The 21,650-nt window shown below is 38.4% G+C and overlaps 1 pseudogene across 1 annotated transcript; it reads right to left on the bottom strand.

Annotated features, from left to right (window-relative positions):
- Nucleotides 1-18,413: 18,413 nt before the first annotated feature.
- Nucleotides 18,414-21,347, bottom strand: LOC116069874 (annotated as a pseudogene). The gene is made up of 2 exons (XR_004110187.1): nucleotides 21,203-21,347; nucleotides 18,414-20,913 (listed from the first exon to the last, which is right to left on the bottom strand). The product of XR_004110187.1 is annotated as an RIB43A-like with coiled-coils protein 1 pseudogene (transcript).
- Between the last annotated feature and the right edge of the window lie 303 nt (nucleotides 21,348-21,650).

Raw genomic sequence — 21,650 nt, 5'->3', positions numbered from 1 at the left:
TGTGTCCCATATTTGTGTATGTTTTGCCTTCATTTTCATTGAATTTTAGATAGGCTTTAATTTCTTACTTTATGCTTTCCCTAAAACAGAGATCATTGAGAAGGCTTTTCAATTTCCAAGAGGGTGTAGGCTTTCCAGTATTTCTGCTGCTATTGGATTCCAACTTTAATCCATGGTGCTCTGATACAAGGACTTACCTTAAATTTCTTGTGCCTGCTGAGGCTTGCTTTGAGAGCTACTATATGGTCAATTTTAGATGAGAATGCATGAGATGCTGAGAAGAAAGTATAGTCTTATGTAATTAGGTGAAATATATATATATATATATATACATACATATATATATATATATTCCATTTGATTCATAATATCTGTTCAATTCCATATTTCCCGGTTTAGTTTTTGTCCAGATGTCCTATCACTTGGTAAGAATGGGATGATAAAGTCTCCCACTATTAATATGTAGTGTTCCATGTGTAATGTTTCTTTTACAAAACTGGGTGTCGTTGTGTTTAGGGCATATATGTTCAGAATTGAGCTATCATTTGGGGATTTTTCCTTTGTTGGGTATAAAGTATCCTTTTCTATCACTTTTGATTAATTTTAGTTGAAAGTCAGTTTTACTAGATATTAGGATGCTTTCTATAGCATGCTTCTTGTGTCCATTTGTTTGGAAAACATTTTTCAAGCACTGTGCTCTGAGATAACATCTATTTTTTATTTCCACTATGCAGCTGAGTGATGGATCCTGTTTTTGCCTCCAATGTTACGTTGCATCTTTTTATTGGGAAATTGAGTTCACTCATGTTGAGACATATTGTTGACCTGTAGCTGTCATTTCCTGCTATTTGAATGTTGGTAGTGTGTGTGTGTGTGTGTGTGTGTGTGTGTGTGTGTGTGTGTGTATGTACGCATGTCCTTGCTTTTGCTGGTATGTAGGTACTTACTCCCTGTGTTTTCTTGGATGTAGTTTTCCTTCTTATGTTGGAGTTTTTCTTCTACTATTTTCTGTATGGCTGGATATGTAGAAAGATATTGTTTGAATTCAGATTTGTCTGTGAATTTCATGAAGTCATTTTTTTTAATGGCTAAGAAGTATTCCATTATGTAAATGTACCACATTTTCTGTATCCATTCCTCTGTTGAGGGATATCTAGGTTGCTTCCCGCTTCTGTCTATTATAAATATGGCTGCTATGAACATAGTGGAACATGTGTCCTTATTACATGTTGGAACAACTTCTGGGTATATGCCCAGGAGTGTTATGGTTGGGTTGTCAAGTAGTACTATGTCCAATTTTCTGAGGAATGACAAGACTGATTTCTAGAGTGATTGTACCAGCTTGCAATCCCATCAGCAATGGAAGAGTGTTCTTCTTTCTCCAAAACTTCGCCAGCATCTGCTGTCACCGGAGTTTTTTCAAATTAGTCATTCTGACTGGTGAGTGGTGGAAATTCAGGGTTGTTTTGACTTGCATTTCCTTGATGACTAAGGATGTTGAACATTTCTTTAGGTGTTTCTGAGCCCTTCAATTTTCCTCAGTTGAAAATTCTCTGTTTAGTTTTATTCCCCATTTTTTTTTAAGTAGGGTTATTTAGTTCTCTGGAATCTACCTTCATGAGTTCATTGTATATATTGGATATTATATACAATTAGATGGATCTTGAGAATATCATCTTGAATGAGGTGACTCAGTCACAAAGTAACAAACACAGTATTTACTCACTGATAAGTGGATATTAGCACAGAAATTCAGAATACCCAAGATTCAATTCATAGACCATATGAAGTCTAAGAAGAAGGGTGACCAAAATGTGGATGCTTCAGTGCTTTTTAGAAGGGCAAACAAAATACAGAAAGAAATATAGAGACAAAGTATGGAGCAGAGAATGAAAGAAAGGCCATCCAGAGACTGCCCGCCACCTGGGGATCCATCCCATGTACAGCCCAGTTATTGTGGATGCTAGGAAGTGCTTGCTGATAGGAGCCTGATATGGCTGTCTCCTGAGAGTCTCCGCCAGAGCCTGACAAATACAGAGAAGGAAGCTTGCAGCCAACCATTGGACTGAGCTCAGGGGTCCAGGATGGAGGAGATAGAGAAGGGACTGATGGAGCTGAGGGGGTTTGTAGCCCCATGGAGGGAGCAACAGTGTCAATAGGCCAGACACCCTGGAGCTCCCAGGGACTGGACCACCAACCAAAGAATACACATGGAGCAACCCATGGTGCTGGCCACATATGTGGCAGAAGATGGCCTTGTGGGACATCAGTTCCGACTGGAGAGGCCCTTGGGCCAGAGGGTGTTCAATGCCCCAGTGTAGGTGAATGCCAGGGCAGGAAGATGAGAGTGGGTTGGTGGGGGAGCACTCTCATAGAGGCAGGGGGAAAGGAGTTGGATAAGGTGTTTCCAAAGGGGAGACCTGGAAAGGGGAAAACATTTGAAATGTAAATAAAGAAACTATCCAAGAAAAAGAAGAATTTTAATTTGCCTTGAAAAATCTTGTTTTCTCTGTCTATGGTGATTGAGAGTTTTGCTGGGTATAGTAGTCTAGTTTGGAACCGGTTGCTTTTTAGAGATTGCAAGATATCTCACTAGGCCCTTCTAGTTTTAGCTACTCTGTTGAGAAATCTGATTTAATTCTGATAGGTCTGGAGTTGTATGTTATCTGGCCTTTTTGCTTGCTCACTTTAAGATTCTTTCTTTCTTTGGTGTATTTTATATTTTGATTATTATGTGGTATGAGAATTTTTCTTTTTAGTCCAGTGTAATTGGTGTTCTATAAGCTTCTTGTATGTTTGTAGACACCTCTTTAGTTTGGGAAAGTTTTCTTCTACGTCTTTGATGATAATATTTTCTGGGTCTTGGAGCTGTGACTCTTCATATCTTTCTATTCCTGTTATTCTTAGGTCAGGTCTTTTCGTGGTATCCCAAATTTTCTAGATATTTTATGTTAGGAATTTTCTAGATTTAACCCTTTCCATGAGTGATGTATCATTGTCTTCTATTGCATATTTTAAGACTGAGATTCTGTCGTCTATCTCCTCTATTTTCTCAGTTATGTTTGTATCTGTTGTCCTGTTTCCTTCCCAAGGTTTTCCATCTCTAGGATTTCTTCAGTTTATGTTTAATTTAATGTTTCTATTTACACTTTCAGGTCTTGTCCAGTTTTATTTATATCCTTCACTTGTTTAGTAGTATTTACCTTTATGTCTCTAAGGGATTTATTTGCTTTCCTTGTTAAAGATCTCTATGTGTTTAATTGTATTTTCCTGTATTTCTTTAAGAGATTTATTCATTTCCTTTTAAAAAAGTCTCCATCATCTTTATAATATTGGAATTAAGGTCAGTTTCTTGAGTTTTGGTTGTGTTACTATATGCAGGACTTGCTGTAGTTGGGTAGTTTTTATTTGGAGGTGTCATTTTGCCCTGACTTTTGTTAATTGTGTACTTTTAAAGGCCTTTTGCAATCTGGGTTGTCTTGGTCTCTGGTTGTTCTTGTTTTTGTACGTATTGGGAGGGTGGTGAATATTGATAGTCAGGGTATGGGAGATGGCTGGTGTATAACCCTGGGCTGTATGTTTCTGGTCCTATAGTTCTGTTTGTTTAGGGATCCTCAGGTCCCATGAAGTTGGGTGGATAGGTGGCTGGATAGTGGAGGTCTTCCTGCAGTAGTAGTAGCTCAACTTCAACACTCTAAGCTAGAGGGCATGGGAGGCAATGCCTACTATGAGGTTATTTATATAACTGACATGCCTCATATTTTCCATTTTAACTTGTTCCTAATTCATAAATGAAAACGTCGAAAGGCTTATTGGTTTGTTTTTGAGGTTAGATTTAAGAAGGCTTGCAAAACACAAAGCATGGGACTCTAAATTCCTAGAGATGTTCAGGAGGTATTCATTCAAGCTTCAAACTTTGCAAGGGTAAGATTCACTGGGGGAACTAACTGAAATAATTAGCTAATGACTTCAAATGCTAAGCAACGATTTATTTGCTGCTGGGAGAACTGTCTCCTTCCTTCCTCAACCCTGGCAAATTTCCATCCTTTATTTAAAACTTTTCAAGTTTTATTCTTTGAATACTGTTCTCCACTTTCTATACAACCTCATATCACAATCCGTGCTTCCTGATCGTTAAATATCAACAAATTGGAACATGGGGCAAATTTATAAATCTTGGAGGCCAGGGCTTACAGCCCAAGTATATGATTTGCTGTGTGAGAATTCAAAACAAAATATCTATTTCCTCTGAAGATTTTCTCACAAGAAACGTCCTACACAAGAAGGGACATCATTAAAGACACCTAAAAGGTAGTGTAAGGAGGTGTCGGAATGCCCTCTGAGATAGCAACTAGTAGTTATCTGTAAGTCAGAGCTCGTATCCTCATCACTAATATTGTGGAAGCGCAGGATACTGTTTTGTTTGTATGCATGTGTGTATTGTGTGTGTTCATACAAGACAAGAGCTTTCATGTGTGCTACTGTGTGTTATACATGAAGGTGGAAGCCAGAGTACACATTTTAATATCATTTATTAGTCATTTCCACAATTTATTTTTACTCAGAACCTCTTAGTATCTTAGCTCTTGGCCTTTAGACTGGAGTGATGTGCCAGTGAGACCTAGGGAATCCTTCTATTTTTGCCTCCACAGATATACAATTACAAGCTTTCACTACCAATTCAGACTTTTAAAAAATGTATCTTCTAAGAGTCAAACTCAGACACTCTTGTCTAAGACTCTCAGATATGACAAACAACAACACCAACGATAACAACCCCCCCCATGACACCAACATGACAACATTTTGCTGAGTTGCCAAATATAAATATCATTTTCAGAAACATAGCGACAAGCAATAGCTCCCTTTTTTGGCCTATGGTTTATGTAACATAAGACACTACAGTGGTTCAAATATCACTGTGCTTGTATCATTCAGTTGCTGATATACAAAACATGAAGCATTTTGAGATATTGATCAATTCAGTGCCAAGGAGTAAGAGATATTAGTGCAATCTAGGATTCTATCTGTCATTGTGGGATTAGAGACAGAGAAGTAGAAAACTGGAATAGGCCAAACTTCCTGTGAAGTGGGAAGTACAATTGGTAGCTGCACTAAAGATGAAGGATAAGAAATGAAGGGAAGCATTATTTTAAAAGCAGACTCCACCTTCGAGCCAAAAAGGAGTAATCCGATGAATAGGCTTTAGCTGTCTTGTCTCTATGAACCTCCAGGTAAATTTTAAAACTTCAGTTTAACAAGAGAGTGGGAAAGGGCAGAAGTGAGTTGATCTGAGAGAGGTTGCTTCTCTGTGGGATACTGTCTTTTCTGTGACACATTGAAGAGGGAGCATGAGATCATATGGAAAAAGCCGTGCTCAGGAAAGATAGAAAAAGGGACAAAATGTAGAGCATCCCCTAAAGCTTATAATTTTACCTAAAATATAAGTATATATTTCTATTTAGTATCACTAGTATTGTATTAATTAAAGGTCTTATAGAACCTTCATTTTTATGCTCATCTCGTGACCTGATTTTTTCCTTTCATTGCTCAGTCCTACCAAAGATTCTATAATATCTTCACACATGCCTTCACATACTTGAATCCACACAGGAGTTCCTTGTATACTAGCTGTCAGACAGGAGATTCTCTATAATTTTTTTTCTGTGTAGAAGGTGTGTGAACATAGATGTTCACATAGATGTGTGAACCAACAACTTCAGGTTTGGTCTTAAATTACTATGTAGTTTTTCTTGTTTTATTATTTCTCCCTTTCCTCCTTCTTCCTTCCTTTTTTCCTTCCTCCCTTCCTTCCTTCTTCCTCTCTCTCTTTTTCTTTCCTCTCTTTAAAAAACATTATTATTATTATTATTATTATTACTATTTGTTACTATTTGTTATTATTACTATTATTGTCATTACTATTATTACTATTATTACTATTTGTTATTATTACTATTATTATTATTATTATTGTTATTATTACTATTTTCTTTAGATCTGGTCACTTAGAGGCTTGGAACCTATCAACGAGGCTAGGCTGGTTGTTCTGTGAAGCATTATGTATCTGCCAGTCTCAAATATTTTAGAACTGGGATCACAAGGACACACCTTTTTATGTGTTTTCGGGGATAATATTTAAGCCCTCTTGTTTGTGTCATAAGTACTTTACCAACTATCTTATCTCTCCAACCACTCTGAGTGACCAAAGAGCCATGTAGAAGGATTTTTAGGCACAATACTTAATAGCCTACACAGTGGGCCGATGAAGAGTCTCTGTTTAAGGATTTACTCCTCATTTTCAGATGGAGCTGATTCCTAATTTACTGAAAGAAAAAGTAAATCCCTGAAATCTTCATTTCTGAGAAACAGGAGAAATCCTGGGTAAAAGAGGAAAAGAAACCACATACTTTTCTATATTTATAAAACAAGGTGAAATAGTTCATATAATGATTATAAAATTATGGAATGATCTCCCACTAGGAGTTTTCCTCCTTTTCAAAATTTATTAGAGACTATGGTCTGAAATCAAGCCATAGAATTCCTCTAAGAGAATCTCAGGAAAGACATTAACACTATGTTGTAGAGACAGTTGTGAATATTACTAAGTAATTCACCTACTCTCCTATATTCTAGTCACCTCTCATGTAAAGAGGGCCACAAGGCTCCCTCAGGGCACTGCACTAGTTGGAGGTCCTCTATATGCCTATCAGTCTGAGACTAGAAAAAAGGTCATAGAGAAATCTGCCGTTCAGTCTTATTTAATTTCTACTGCTGTGAATCATATTCCAACCAATGAGAAGAGGAAAGGGTTTATTCAGCTCTCAATTCCGGGTTACAGCCAGATATTTTAGGAAAACCAAGGCCGATACTTCAAGTATCACATCAACCATCATGAGAAGAAAGATGAAAGATCCTTGCCTATTTTGTTTTCTCTGGTTTAGTGTAGAATAAATATCTATGGTTATAGTGCATCCATCATGGGTAACTTCCCATAGATGTACACACAAGTGAACCTGATCCAAACAATTCCTTAACCAGGTCCCTCTTCCCAGGTTATTCTAGGCTGTGGCAAATGGATGATTTAAAAAGAAAATCACACCATTCTTTCTCTTTCTCTGTTAAGTAACAGAAACTACATGCTACAGACACTGCCCTAAAAACATGGAGAACTTCCCTTAGCTGAGGGCTTTCAGAATTCCAGTGTTCCCTGCAGCCCCCTGGGATAAGCAGTATTGGAGAGCTATGCTTGTGTGCTCAACATCAGCAATACACTCTCGAATTTCTCTTTTGCAGATGCCTTCAATTATATTTGCCTTTGTGTGAGTGTTTGTATGCATATTGTGCAGATGTCCATGTTCATATATATGTGCATGTGTTTGTGTGTGTATGTGTGTGTGAGTGTGTGTGCGTTGCACATGCGCAAGCGCAAGTGGGTGGTACATGTCTGTAGGTCAGAGCACAACTTGTAGAAATCAGTTCTCTATTTCCACTATGAAAGTACTGGACATTAAACTCAAGATGACAGGTTTGGAAGCAAGTGCCTTTACCCTGTGATCCAGGTAAAAATTTTAGACCCTCAAACATCATATTTTAAAAGCCCAGAATACACACATTTTGAACACATTTATCCATAGTGGGGTAGTAATAATGTTTGATTTCGCTGTTGCCTTCTGAAGCAGATGACTTAATTCAAAGTCATTTCTTTTGCTAACATTGCTAGCTCTGCTAAGCCTCAAATGCTTTTTGTCTCTGTAGATTTGGTCCTGAACGAAATGACAATATAGCTGTAGTTACCTTGTCCTTGCCGGATAGTCTCATTTGAGTGTGGATGAAGACAAAAAAACAAGTTCTGATTTCTAAAAATAAACAATAAATGCATTTCTAGTTTTGAGGATGAAAGCTACTGAACCACTGAATGAAATAATATGAGGAAACGGAGAATTCTCAAGTGGAAACTTCCCTGAAAATCACAGCCTGCTCAAACTGGCAAAGCCCAGCTCAACTCTGTGCTGTTGTCTACTTCTATCACATGTCAAAACTCCAATATATCTTCTTTTTATCCCCCCTTTGCCAAACTCTAAGTGGAAACTTCAGAGGAGAGTATAGGAGTCTCCATAGGAATCTTGTGGCCTGATTTTGATCTGGGCATCAGCAACATGAGGAAGTGGCATTGTAAGTACCCAATGCTTTGAAGAGCAAAGTGAAGTATTTGGATGCTGTGTGAGTTGCTAGGGGTCAGATATGCTATGAATAGTCCAGGGGCCTTTGGGGTGGTCACTCTCATATTCTTTTTTACTAGTACATGTCTCATGATTGAAGAGATCATTCTGTTGGTAAAATACTTACTGTACAAGCATGAGAACATGATTTTGATCCCTTAGAACTCATCTAAAATATTCATATACAGTGAGGCACTAGGAGGTGGAGACAAAGAGATCCCAAAGAGAATTGGGTGACTAGCCAATATAAATCTTTCAGTGAAGTCCAGGACAGTGAGATGCTCTGTCTCAAACAATGGAATGAATAGCAACTGGGGAAGTTAGCCTTTGGGCTCCATATGCATGCAGACACAAGTGGGCCCATACACATAAACACACATATAATAACATCCTATCTGTTATCATTATAACACTTATTGTTATTTCTCATTTTTATACAACTGCTTCAGCAGCTTTTTAGATTCTAAATGACAAAATGTGAGTACCTTTTTATTTTGTATCACAGTACATTGGTTTTAGACATTTCAAAGCCATGCAAAACCATGAAACTCATTTCCTAAGTCACTTTGCCTTTATCTTTCTTTCTTAGAGACTAGGGCTAGGTGCTACTCAGGCTAAGCTCACTTTCAGCATCCCATATTCAGCAAGATGTTCTAAAAGTAGTGAAAGTGTATCCTTTCATGGCATTTGGTCACTTTCCTATGCTACGAAGGTGTCATATCCAGTCAATGGACACACATTAACTAGCGGGATAAACTTTTGTAGTCTGTGAAATAGTGGTGGCTTCATGATAAACACATGCAATGAGCTGCTCAGCTACGTCATGCAGAACTTTCTCTTTGACTTTAAAATCTGTAAAAGGAGATGCTTGCTTAACCCTAGTGGCTTGAACTCATTTCAGATCACCCAACAAGCTCTATTTCTTTGTCATTAATCATTCTATTAATAAATAAATCTCTTGCCAAAATGGAGACTACCACTGACTGTCTTGAAGGTCAAATCTGAGACCCTATAGTGTCCACTTCTCTTTCTGTGATTGTTAGCATCACACAGCTATACAGGCTGAGGTGAAGTAAAATGTTCCCTTGATGATAGCTAACATTTTCGATGCAGACACCATTAATCAGATGTTTGTCCTCTGACATCATTCTTCAGCCTTCTGCTGTGGGCTGGGTGTTAACAGATCAAGGTGTTAGGGTAAAAAGAACATATTCAGAGCTCTCATAGGCAAATTGGGTTATAACATTCTGTAACACACACAGGTGGGCATATTAGACATATTAGATACATTAGTCAAGCAACAGTAGTTTACCTTATTTTTTTATGACAACTGTATTCTATCATGTATTTGGGCCCAGGAAAATACTTTGTTTTGGACATATGTGATCTCCCTTGCCTAAATAAGGAATTAACATATCCTTCTTGGGTAGCTTAAGCTAGTCACTCGTGTTTTATATTTATTGGGATATAATAACTCTCAAGAGGGGCTTTAGAATATTGTTACCAAAATGAAACGTACGTAAAGAACCAGCAATTATATAATGTCTATGATGAGCTGTATCAATCAAATTCCTAAGAGTTATGGAGGACACTTCTCAAGTGGACAGGGCTTGGCTGCAAGTGTCCCGATCTAGAAAAGGAACCAGAGCATGGGGGGATTGTGTCCTCCTCATTGCTTTGTATTCCAGAATATCAGCTTCCTCCAATTATCTTACCTGGTTTTCCTTCTAAAGTCAGAAGATACTTAGGTGTGGGTGAGTCATGGATCCTCCTATTGGGCTGGGATGGAAGCAGTTAGGTCCCTCTCTAGTAATCTCCTGTAAAGCGAAAGCTATAGCATTTTTATGGTGATGTCTATTACCCTCAGGGAGGTCTAGGTTAGGTTCAGATTAAGGTCAAAGTGATTACTATTCTTGGCCTTAAGGACAGTCAGTCCCTGTCTCCCGTTGATGTTCTTTTTCTTTCCATTATCTGAGTGTATGAGATATTATTCTGCTAAAATGAGGTCTACCTTTGCTAATGCATAGGTGTTGGGGTTCAATTATGACACAGATCTTGACCACTGGCTCAAGCAGGAAAAATCTCGGCCAGCTTGTGAGTCATTCTGCAAAGTAGGCAGCACCCATAGCTGAGCAAAGAAAGGGATCTTGGTAGGTAGAGGAAGGCCACTAGCAAGGATGATTACAGCAATCACCATTCACAGTGCATCCTAAGTGCAACAATGCTTAGAGACTGGAAAACCCACTTCTTATTTTGGTTGCAGGGTCGGATGAGACAAAGCACTAAGGAACTGGGGAAGTAGCTCTTGTGAAATGATGGACAAGAGTCTAGAAAACCATATCAGATGGCAGTAACATCGTTTATAAAACATTTAGTGTATGTGTGCATATGAGTGTATGAGAGTGTGAGTACCAGTGTATACATGGGTATATGTGTTTATGTCCATGTGTGTGCATGTGTGTTTGTGTCTCTGTGTCTCTATGGCTCAATGTGTGAATGTGTGTCTGTTGTGTGTGTATTTGTGTTTTAGTGTGTATATTTGTGTGTGAGTGTGCGTATGTATGAATGCGTGTCTGTGTGTGTGTGTTTTTTGCATGTGTGAGTAAGTGTATATGTGTATATACATGTGCATCTGTGTGAGTGTGAGAACATGCCTGTGTGTGTGTGTGTGTGTGTGTGTGTGTATCTTCCTGTGTGTGTGTAGGTTAATAGGAGTAGAAGAGTGAACTTGTACACATGTTCACATGTGTGAAGACCAGGGGATAATGTATCGTTCACTTTAAAAAATATTTTTAAGGTATAAAGATCCTCATTGTCCTGGAATTTATGCCTAAAAAGTAGGTGAGAATAGCTCAATGCCAATGGGAACTTATGCTACATCAACCCTATATATATATATATATATATATATATGTATATATATATATATATATATATGTATACATATATATGCATATATGTGTGTGTGTATTTGTAAGTATAGATGTGTGTGTGTATGTGTGTGTAATTATGTCAGTTGATTAGATGATTGGATCTGCAAAAATGTGAGTGTTTGTGTGTATGTGTGTGTGTGTGTATGTGTGTGTGTGTGTATGAGTGTATTTTTTTTCTGTCCTTCTTGCCTGTGGAAAAATTTTTCTTTCTACCAACATGACTTTGTTTTCTTCATTCACAAAGAGATAGCAAGTGCCAAAGCTCACTCTCTCCTGCCCAGCTAGATGCAACGTTCCTGGGCACAAAAGAAAGGAATTCTAACAAGCCATCCTTATTTAATTCCCTGATGCTGCCATCAGTAATTAATAATCAAATGTGTATCTGTTGTTTTTCTATATGTGTGCTCAGCTAAGTTAGAAATATTCAAAGATTCATGCTGTGGATTTTTGCCAGTCCCCAATATTTAAGTTTTGTTCTGTCAATTGTCTTGAGCATGTAACTGACTGATGTAACCAGGCCTGTCTGCGATTAACATGACCACAATCACCAGCACTTTTCTCCAACCAATGCCTTCCAAGGAAAGATAAAGAGAAATGGTGCTCTGCAGGCTCCAGAGAATTATGAACTTAGATTACAGTCAAATTCCATTGTACCCTATTATTGTAAGTGTTCCTTCCACCTTCATAACCTATGGTTTTATCTTGTCAGTCTGTTTAGTACAATGATCTCATTTCTGAAAATGAAAAGTTAATGCAAATTCCTTAAAACCCCCTGAAGCCACTCAGATCAGACACATTGCAATTGTTAAGATACTTAAATCAAAATGAATCCTGCGTTAAGGTTTGGACAGATGGCTCAATAATCAAAAGTACTTTGCTTCCAGAAGATCTTAACTTTGTTCCCAGCATCCTTGTTGCTCGGCTTACAACTTGTTACTTCAACTACAGAAGATCTGAAATAATTTTTTGGCCTCTATGCACGTTCTCATACATGAGGACGTATAGCCACACATATATACATACATACACATATGTAAAATAAGGAAGAATCCTTTTTTTATTTGAGTGGAGGTCCCTAAGCTGTTATAGATGGAAGGTTGGTACTGTCTCTTGATCTTCACTGTTATTGGCCAAAGGAGCTAATAGATCAAGGAAGAAATTAATTTTTGGATCTTCAGTGACTTAATCTTATATAAGAACTTCATATGCAACTTTTTGAGTATTATTTGATACTTTGAGTACATGAAGGTTAAGGCATGGTCCCTTTCATGATCAACTTAGAGATTACTGGTTTAAGAGATGTGTATGTAAAGAATCAATACAATTAAGTGCTTAAGGTACTGACCCAGAGACAGAAAGAGAAAAAAGTGTATAAGGAAAAGTTTTACTTGTAAGGAAAGTAGTATGGCCTAGTCAACATAAAATATGCAATTTTCACCTACAAAGGATTAGAAGATAATTTATCCTAGAGTCTGTTATGAGTGACCATGACCATCAAACACAGATTCAATATAAGCCAACTTTCAACATAATACCAGTTTGGTGAAGGTTTTTCTGGTAACATAGCAAATTTATAAAGTAAGATTATTTTTCAAATGCCTTGGTAGGTGTATCAAACAGGCAGGTTAGAGTTAAGTGAAGAAACTATAGCACAGATCTTAGATGCTATACTCTATCATCCTGAACCTTTGGGTTGATGGAAGTTAAATGTATTGTTAGTATATTTCCAAAGGAATTACTCAACATTCACAAAGATAACAATTAGACACAGAAGTCAGTACTAAATGGCTATTTAGGAGGGCAAAATACCAAGATAGCATAAGATAGTTTGGCTCTAGACTAAACTTATTTGGATTTCTCCATAGTAATAACAATTTTAATCAGTCAATAACCCTTAAACAATGTTCAATCTCATGTAGTTTCTGTCTTGGAAGTTCTGATAACAGCTTGTAAGGGCATTCAAGGATTAGATCATTGTTGGTCCAGGACACACAGAGTTCTTGGACAACTGAATATATTCAGAACTTTGAGTAGAAGCTAAGCTCATGTGTATAATATTTACAATTGGAAAGAAAGTGCAGTTATCAGTTCATTTCAACCAACATATGTAGACTCTAGAAGTAGGTGTTATTTTAGACTTTCTTGGTAAGTGTTTATATTAGACTTTAGTTGGAGTCAGAGAGGTAAAGAAAGCAATAAAATAATAAGTTGCTTTCAGAGCTTTCATGGATTTTGTATGGAACCAATAGAAATTCTGATGTGACATACTGGGTTTCTTTTATTCTGAGGGAGGGAAAGACTTGGGAATGATTCTGATAAGAATTTACTTTTGAGAAAAGAGCTTAACATGCAGATTTTATTCTTCTTCATGGAGGATGATTTCAACAGACCAGGAAGCACATTTTACAGGCAAGATAGTTTGTTGCTTTCAGGTGTCAAGAAAAAGGGACACACCTCACCCTTATGGCCACTCAAGGAGTAACAGAAGAAGCAAGAACAAAATATAGAGCTTTTGTGCTTGACATGAGAAAAAGCTGGGAGAATGAGACAGAATCCAGAGGATCAGAATTATTTGAAATAATTTTAGCAGATTTTGAGGTACTGGCTCTCTATCTTTTTCTAATACTGGGATGTAGGAAGAGAAATTCATGCAAGTAGCCTTGTATATGAGAACCTGATAAAGGAGGCTGTCCCATATAGACTCAGGAAGGTTGGTTTGCATATGAATGATATACATCCTCACTTCTTCCTCCTCTCTAGGAACTGGTTCAGACTTGGAAGGGAAGGTTCCTAATTCAGCAAATCCTCAGACTTGAACAGAGCTAAAACATCAAAAAATACAAAATAAAATAGATATCATTAAGGCAAAAGAGCATAGCATAGCAGATATTTATTGTCCAGAGTCAGTGGAATTAGATGATGAAAAACGGTGGGTACAGAAATTGTAGAATTGGTAGGCACTACGATGGCTTTCAGAGAGTTAGGGATTCTGAAAATAATAATTAAAAAAAAGTGTTTCTATATACAAAGACTTACTAAAGTTGTTTGGGCAGAAACTGGTTCCCATCATATATAATAAGCAAAAAGTAATAGGTGAAAATAGGTTTCAGTTTGGCCGCATTAAAAAGAATGACAATGTTGCTCAGTGACTCCCTCATATGCATATTCCAGGTACTGAGTAATACACAGATAAGTATTCATGGACAAGGAGTGCTCCTGATAATCACTGACCCATCATGAAGTAAGTTTTTGTCTGTAAGATGCCCCAGGAAATTGTTTTGAATCTGTGAATTCTTTTCTGGATGACAAGGTCCTTCTGGCTGGCAAGTCTTTGAAGTCTTCCTCCTCCCCAGGATGAGATTCTAGGCAAAGTCCAACTTCTCAGGGTCTCCATCCCCCACAACACTGGGATTAGAGTGCTTTGAAGGTATTCTCAGTTTTTTTTTTAATATGGGGACTGGGGTCCCAAATCAGATTCTTGTGCTTAAGTCACAAGAACTCTTACACACCACGACATCTCTCCAGCCCCAAACCAGTATTTCCATATTCATCCAATTCCTATTATAGTCGATATTATTATTAACATCATGTATAAGCTGATATTCTTAAAGTCTGTTTTTCAAAAGATTTTTTTTTCTATTTTTACACTTCTATGAATATGCTATATACTTTTTTATAATTTGGCAGGAATTTTAAATCATTTGAAGGATTGAGAAATTCAAATGTTATGAGACAGACTGAAAATAGGAGAAAATATAAAGCGGAGGAAGGAGAAATAGATATTAAGAATTAACAACTTGCCAACTCAAGAACTTGTCAATCATACTAAGTTGAATTGAAATATTTATTTAGTCTAAAATTCTGAAAATCCTGTCACTGCCAGAACCCATACTTATAAGACACCTGTACTATCAGTCAACCAAACTTCCAGAAACCAATAAAATTTTGATTAATTTCTTTGCCCTCTACCTGTATATCACTCATACTTTATAATCACTTGATTATTAAGGTAGTTGGATGCTTCCCTAAATAAAGACATGGTCACTGATGACTAAAGTCACATGATCTGTCTATAGGAGACTCTAATTAATTATGAGTTCTTATTTAGACATCTAGTAATGAAAGTACAATAAAAGCCCTGGAAATGGAGTTTACGACCTGTAACCAGAACTCTTTCCAGCTAATAGTCTGTGATGTTGATCAGGAGCCAAAGAAGCCCTGGTGACTGATAAATTTGAATGAAGGTTAAATAATTATTTTTAAGCAGCTAATTATTATAATTTAGTGATCAACTTCATTGCTCTATTAAATAGATCAGCATACACCAGACATGCAAATTAGCATGTACTCTGAAACCCTGCCAAGGGAGGCTCTAAGTCTTGTGGAAATAAGTGTAGTTCTTCGTGCCATTTCTATCAATTAACTTCTGTATGGACATTTTACTGATGCAAGATTATTCTTCCCTGTGTGTTACATGTTTTCTTGTGTAAAGGTGAATGTTCTTTTGCATGGATGTACATATGTAAGTTAGGGTACAGTTTCTTCAGGAGTCATCTATCTTATGTTTGAACAGGGTCTTTCACCATCCCAGAGCTCTCCAAGTAGGTAAGACCTGTTGGAGAGAGAATAAGAAGAATCTACCTTTCTCTGCTTCTCTTGTAGGATTAAAACCATACCTGAAATTGCTTTCATGCTCATTGTAGGTGAACTCCAGTCTTCATGATTGTAAATTAAATACTTGGAGCCTTCTTTCTAGCAAAATGTAACTATTGTGTCTTTTTTTAGCTGTAGAGGTCATTATTTATGCATGATATGTGCGCAAGTCAGGTATTATATATGTGTATTTTGTGTATGTGGTAGGTATTATGAATATGGAAAGAGTGAGCATGTGTGAATAAGATAGTGTATTCTTGCTATGTTTTAGGGTGTTTATGTGGAGGTTGGTGCTATGAGCACATTTCTGTTATGTGTGTCATAAGCATAAGTATGTGTTTGATTTGTATGTATGTGTCAGATAGTGTTGTGTACATGTGTCATACTTGGTGTGTGTAAAATGTATGTACGTAAAATATAGATTGTATGTCAGTGTTCTTTTAGAAATGATCAAATTTGTACATGACAATATCATAATAGAAAAGCAGAAATATAAATTGAACTGGTTCACATTGTTACTTATTGATTTACAGATTATCCATAGCTCTTTAAAAAACTCAATTCACCTTTCTGACGTTATTTATGCAGGTAGTAGATACTAGGAGAGGGAAGAAGATTTTCTTAAGTGAAGTAGCTACTGTTAAATTATCCATGTTTCTGTAATAACGCATTTTTCATACATCTGTAAGCAACACAAACACTAGTAAAATTTACACATACATATACATACACGTACACATACAAACACACACACACACACACACACAAAGAGAGATAGTTGGTAAGAGTGAGTAGTCAGCAGAAGTGGGATGAGCACTAAACAAGTGAAGTAATAGGAAATGGACATGATCTAAGTGAATTGTTTACTCTTCTGAAAATATGATGAAACACATCATTCTGCAGAACTAATATGTGCAAACAGACATTTCTGAAAGCCACTTGCTTTTCTAGATCTTAGTGAGATATTTCACCTTTCCCAATGTGTTAGCTCAGGCTCTAGGTTTGGGTCAGGCAATATCTGGATCACTTGTATATGCGTGTTTCTGTGTGTGTGTGTTAGGTATACATACACACATTGTGTAAAAGCATACATACATGCACTGTTTAAGAGGATACAGGCTATCCTGGTAAAGCACATATGGCATCAGGAGAAGGGATTAGCTAGTCATATTTAGTCTGCAACAGGAAATGGAAGTGGACAAGAAAAGAAGTGTGGCTCTTTTAAGGTCCTCCTCTGGTGACTTTCTATGTCCAATGATATTCTGCTTACTGAAGGTTCAACAATCTTCTCAAACAGCCAGCATCCAGGGATCAAGCATTCAAATATGTGAGCCTATGAGGGACAGTTCACCAACCACAACCGCATTTACTATAAGTTTGAAATCTGAAGCATACGTTTTAAACAGAAGCTTCAGTAGATCTAAACCTAGCAGCTGCCCATACACCTGTTTCTGTCTTAGCAATACAGTCATACTCTTTTATTAATCACTGTATTCATTTACATTTCAAATGATGTCCCCTTCCCCCGTTACTCCTCCTCAAACTCTCCTTCCCATTCCTCTGCTCCTCCACCCTCTCACCCACTTCCATCTCACCCCTCTAGTATCCTCCTACACTAGGGCATCAAGCCTCCCTCACCTCCCATTGATGTCAGATAAGGCCATCCTCTGCTACATATATACCTGTAGTCATGTACACCCTTTGGTTGGTGTTTAGTCTCTGGGAGTTCTGGATGATACAGTTAGTTGATATTGTTAACTGTATTGGGTTGACACATCCTTCAGTAAGTCCCTTAGCTCTTCCATTGGAGTCCCCAGGATCAGTTTGGTGGTTGGCTGTGAGGAGCTGCATCTGTATTAAGTCAGGTCTTGGTATAACCTTTCAGGGCACAGCCATAACAGGCTCCCGTCAGCAAGTGCTTCTTAGCATTAGAAATAGTGTATGGGGTTGGTGTCTGCAGATGGGGTGGACCATTAGGTGGGGATGTCTCTGGACTGCCTTTTCTTCAGTCTCTGTTATTTTGTCTCTGTCTTTCTTTTTCAGAACCACTTCTGGGTTAAAAATTTTGAGCTGTGTGGGTGGCCCCACCCCTCAATAGGGGACCATGCCTATCCACTGGAGGTGGTTTCTATGAGTTTTATCTCCCATTTGTTGGGTATTTCAGCTAACTGGACATGTGGCTTAAATATAGTGATGCACTGTGGCAATGTAACTTGGTTCTGTTAGAGCTAAAAGCATCTTTGCCTTTGTCAAGAATACAGGCTAGTGGCTTGCACTTGGTCAGTAACCAGGGATGACAAGATGTACTGCACTGTCTCATGTTACTAAGAATCAGATAGATGCTCTCCAATTGGATATTCAACATCTTTGTTTGGGGTTCCACATCACATGAAGAAAGTAAAGAGGACAATAAGGACCCATCCTCATTTTTTATCATTACCATGTATCGTTTACTAGAGAGAAACCTAACCCCAAAAATCCAGGTGTCCTTAATGTGTTTTTCAAATTAAAGTGTCTACATCAGATATTCTGGGATTTCTCTTGCAAATGCAAGATATGTCAGCATCTTTGTTTGGGTGGCATAGACATAGAATAAAGCCATTACTTATTATATGCCATTTGTTTAATTATGTTCAATATTACAAACTCTTTTTTTCAAAGTTTTACTGTCTTGTACACATACACATCTTGGAAACTGGAATCGTTTCAATTGTTTGTTAACAAATGTGAGGTTGGGTAGACTAGAGAACTAAGTCAGTAGTTAAGAGCAATTACCATTCTTGTAGAGAACCTCAGTTTGTTTGTCAGCACCAATGTCCTGCAACCCACAACAGAAGGGAACTCTGGATCCAGATGATATCACAAGTCTGACTTCATGGGCCCTGAACCCACATACACACATTCACATGTAAACACACATGTAAACACACATGTAAACACACATGTAAACACAAGTACACAGAGAGACAGAGAGAGAAATAAAAATAAAACAAAATCTTTAATAAGAATTAATATAAATATGAAGTAAATGGTCGATTAGTGGTCAAAACACTTGCTACTAACCCTGGGGACCTGAGTGTGATCCATTAAAGTCATATGGTGGAAGGAAAACTGACTACATTGCTTTGTCATTTGACCACATTTATGCCAAATGTGGCCATACATGACCTACATTCACACAATATTAATCTTTTAAAATAAGAAATATGTCATATTCACAATTTAATGTCTAGAGAACTGTGATCAAACAATTTTGAGCATAAATTTAGAGCCACCAATAAGAAAGAGAGTCCTGTAGCTTAGACAGAAATTCTCTTTGAATACTATACCCCATTTTTCTCTAGTTAGTCAATGGCAAGTTAATAAATGTATTGTATCTGGTGGCTTTTGACATTCAGTGCTCTTAGGCTTATACAGTAATTAAATTAGTTTTCATGACTTGAGCTAGCTAAGTTGCTATAATTTTTGCCTTACAAGTGTAATGACAGTAGGGGATTTGTAATGTCAGCAGAGACAGAAGGATCTTTCAAACTCACTGCAGTAAAGGTTAACACATTTGATGTGTTCCAGTGAAGACCAGTTCAAAACATAGACTCGAATACAAAAGAACAACAACAACAACAACAAAATCAAACAAACAAACCAAATACAGGAATGCTAAGCTCTTAAGATCATTTGCTGTTATTGCAGAGGACATGAGTTCAGTTTTGTTTTTGTTTTTTTTTTTTTTATTGTAGCAAACAACTTTATTACCTAGAGTAGACAGTGGAGGTTTGGATGTAGTTCCCTCCTACTGGGTAGAGATTAGAAATGAGGGTATACAGCATTTTTTTTTTTTTGAATCCTGACCACCTGTGAGAAGGGAGGTGACCACCCTGAGCTCAGCGGCTGCTTTTGTTGAACTGTAGGTAATAGTTTGCAGTAGGTTGATTGGTGTAGATGACTGAATTCAGGTAATCTTGCTGAGCACGCTGTTCCTTAGCTAGCTCCTTGTTGAAGGAGCCCAGTCCTCTTCGAAATTCTGCACACAGTTCCCTCTCCTGTTTTTCCAGCTCCAGTGCAGCTTCAGCCAACCGTTTGCTTTGGCTTCCCCACTCAGCTTCCACTAACTTTTCGGCTTGGCGCTGTTTCTTTTTTTCTTGTCGTTGGGTTTCTTGGGTTTTCCTGATGGCAGCTCTCTGCTCTGCAGTCATGCCCTTCCAACAATAGGGCAGGACCCGGTAAGGAGCCCCGGCTCTTTGGGCAGCTTGAGGATTCTCGGTCAGCAGGTCACTGGTGATTTGTTTCTTGATCTCTGCAAGGTTGGCCTCCTGTTGCTGCTGCTGTTCAAGGCGCTGCTGCAGGGCTTGCTTGGCTGCCTGGGCTTTGTTAGCACTGGCCATAGCAGTTCTCATAGCTGCTTGACAGGATTCCTCCAGCCTAGCCAGTTCAACAGCCCGCTTGTCCGCGACTATGCGCAGTTGGTCACTGAGCAGAGCTGCTCGAGCCTCCTCTTCTCTGGCTGCCCGTTGCTCCTGTAGCTGTCTCTCCAGGTTGTATCTCAACTGTTCCTGCTGCATTCTCAGTTGTGAGGCCCTCTCCAGGTCCTCTCCAAGGAAGTGCTGCATGCTGGCTGGGCCATAGTGTGCATCATTCTCAAAATGAGGGACCTGAGATTCCTGGAATTGGTCCGGATCCCAGAAGTCGTATTCATGTCCATTCTTGAATTGCTGCCTTTGCTCCTGAAAATCCTGTCCTCTCTTGGACAGCCGGCGTGCTCGTTCTGCCTCTTCTTTCTCTAGCATCTGTGCTACCAGATCATAGTGCACAAGCTTGGTATCATAAGCCATATCTATGCTTCGCTCTCTTGCTTCCCGAAGCTTTCGTTCCTTCACCTGGTAGTTGAGGGCTTCCACATCCACCCCCATGACTCGGTTCCGCTCATTGAGGAATCGGCGTTGTCGTTCCCTTTCACGATTTCTTCTAGCTTCAATGGCTGCTAGCTCCTTGGGATCTGGTCCAAGGTCTAACTTATACATCTTTCTCGGTACAGAATTCCAATTTTGAGCTCTTAAGTGGATTGGACCCAAGCTGGCTCTTGGATTTACAACGGCAGTCTTTGAATTCTGCTTGGAGAAATAAAGAAGCAGACGATAGGGGCAGCATTTCAGAACACAGACTCTCCCAACTTGTCTCTCTCTTGTCTAGGGGGTCCCCTCATCGTCCTTCACACTCCAGTCTCACCTCTCCTAAACCCTCCCTTTGATCCCTCTTCTAGTCCAAACCGCCCACCCTTTCGAGGGCGCCTTCCCAATCCTGACTGAATTCTTCCCTGAAGTGCTTCTCCCCACTCCACCCTGCTGACTAGACTACAAACCACAGCCGAGCTCTGCCCCCCACTCGCTCTGGCAGAACCTTGTAGTGACTTCTGACTTTCTCAGCAAGCACGGGCTCAGGCCCCCGCCAGCCTGCTCTGGTTTTCCCGACAGTGATCAGAGTCCTCCTAGGCACTAACGCTTCCCCAGTGTGGTTGGCGGCCGCTTCAACGGTTCATGAGTTCAGTTTTTAAGTTCCAAGGAAAGTGTCCCATAACTGTCTGTCTGCAACTCTAAACTGTAGGATACACCACCATCATATATACTCCACAGATATCTGGGCAGCCAGAAAAGCCTACTAACTTGATCATATACATACATATATATATATATATATATATATATATATATATATATATATATATATATATATATATATATATATATATATATATATATATATATATATGTGTGTGTGTGTGTGTGTGTGTGTGTGTGTGTGTGTGTATAATATATATGTATATAACATTTTTATGTGGATTCTGGGG

The sequence above is a fragment of the Mastomys coucha genome, unplaced genomic scaffold (genome assembly GCF_008632895.1).
Source record: "Mastomys coucha isolate ucsf_1 unplaced genomic scaffold, UCSF_Mcou_1 pScaffold1, whole genome shotgun sequence".
NCBI lineage: Eukaryota > Metazoa > Chordata > Mammalia > Rodentia > Muridae > Mastomys > Mastomys coucha.
The sequence above is the reverse complement of the archived record's forward strand: the minus strand, read 5'-3'. Positions and strand labels throughout refer to the sequence as shown.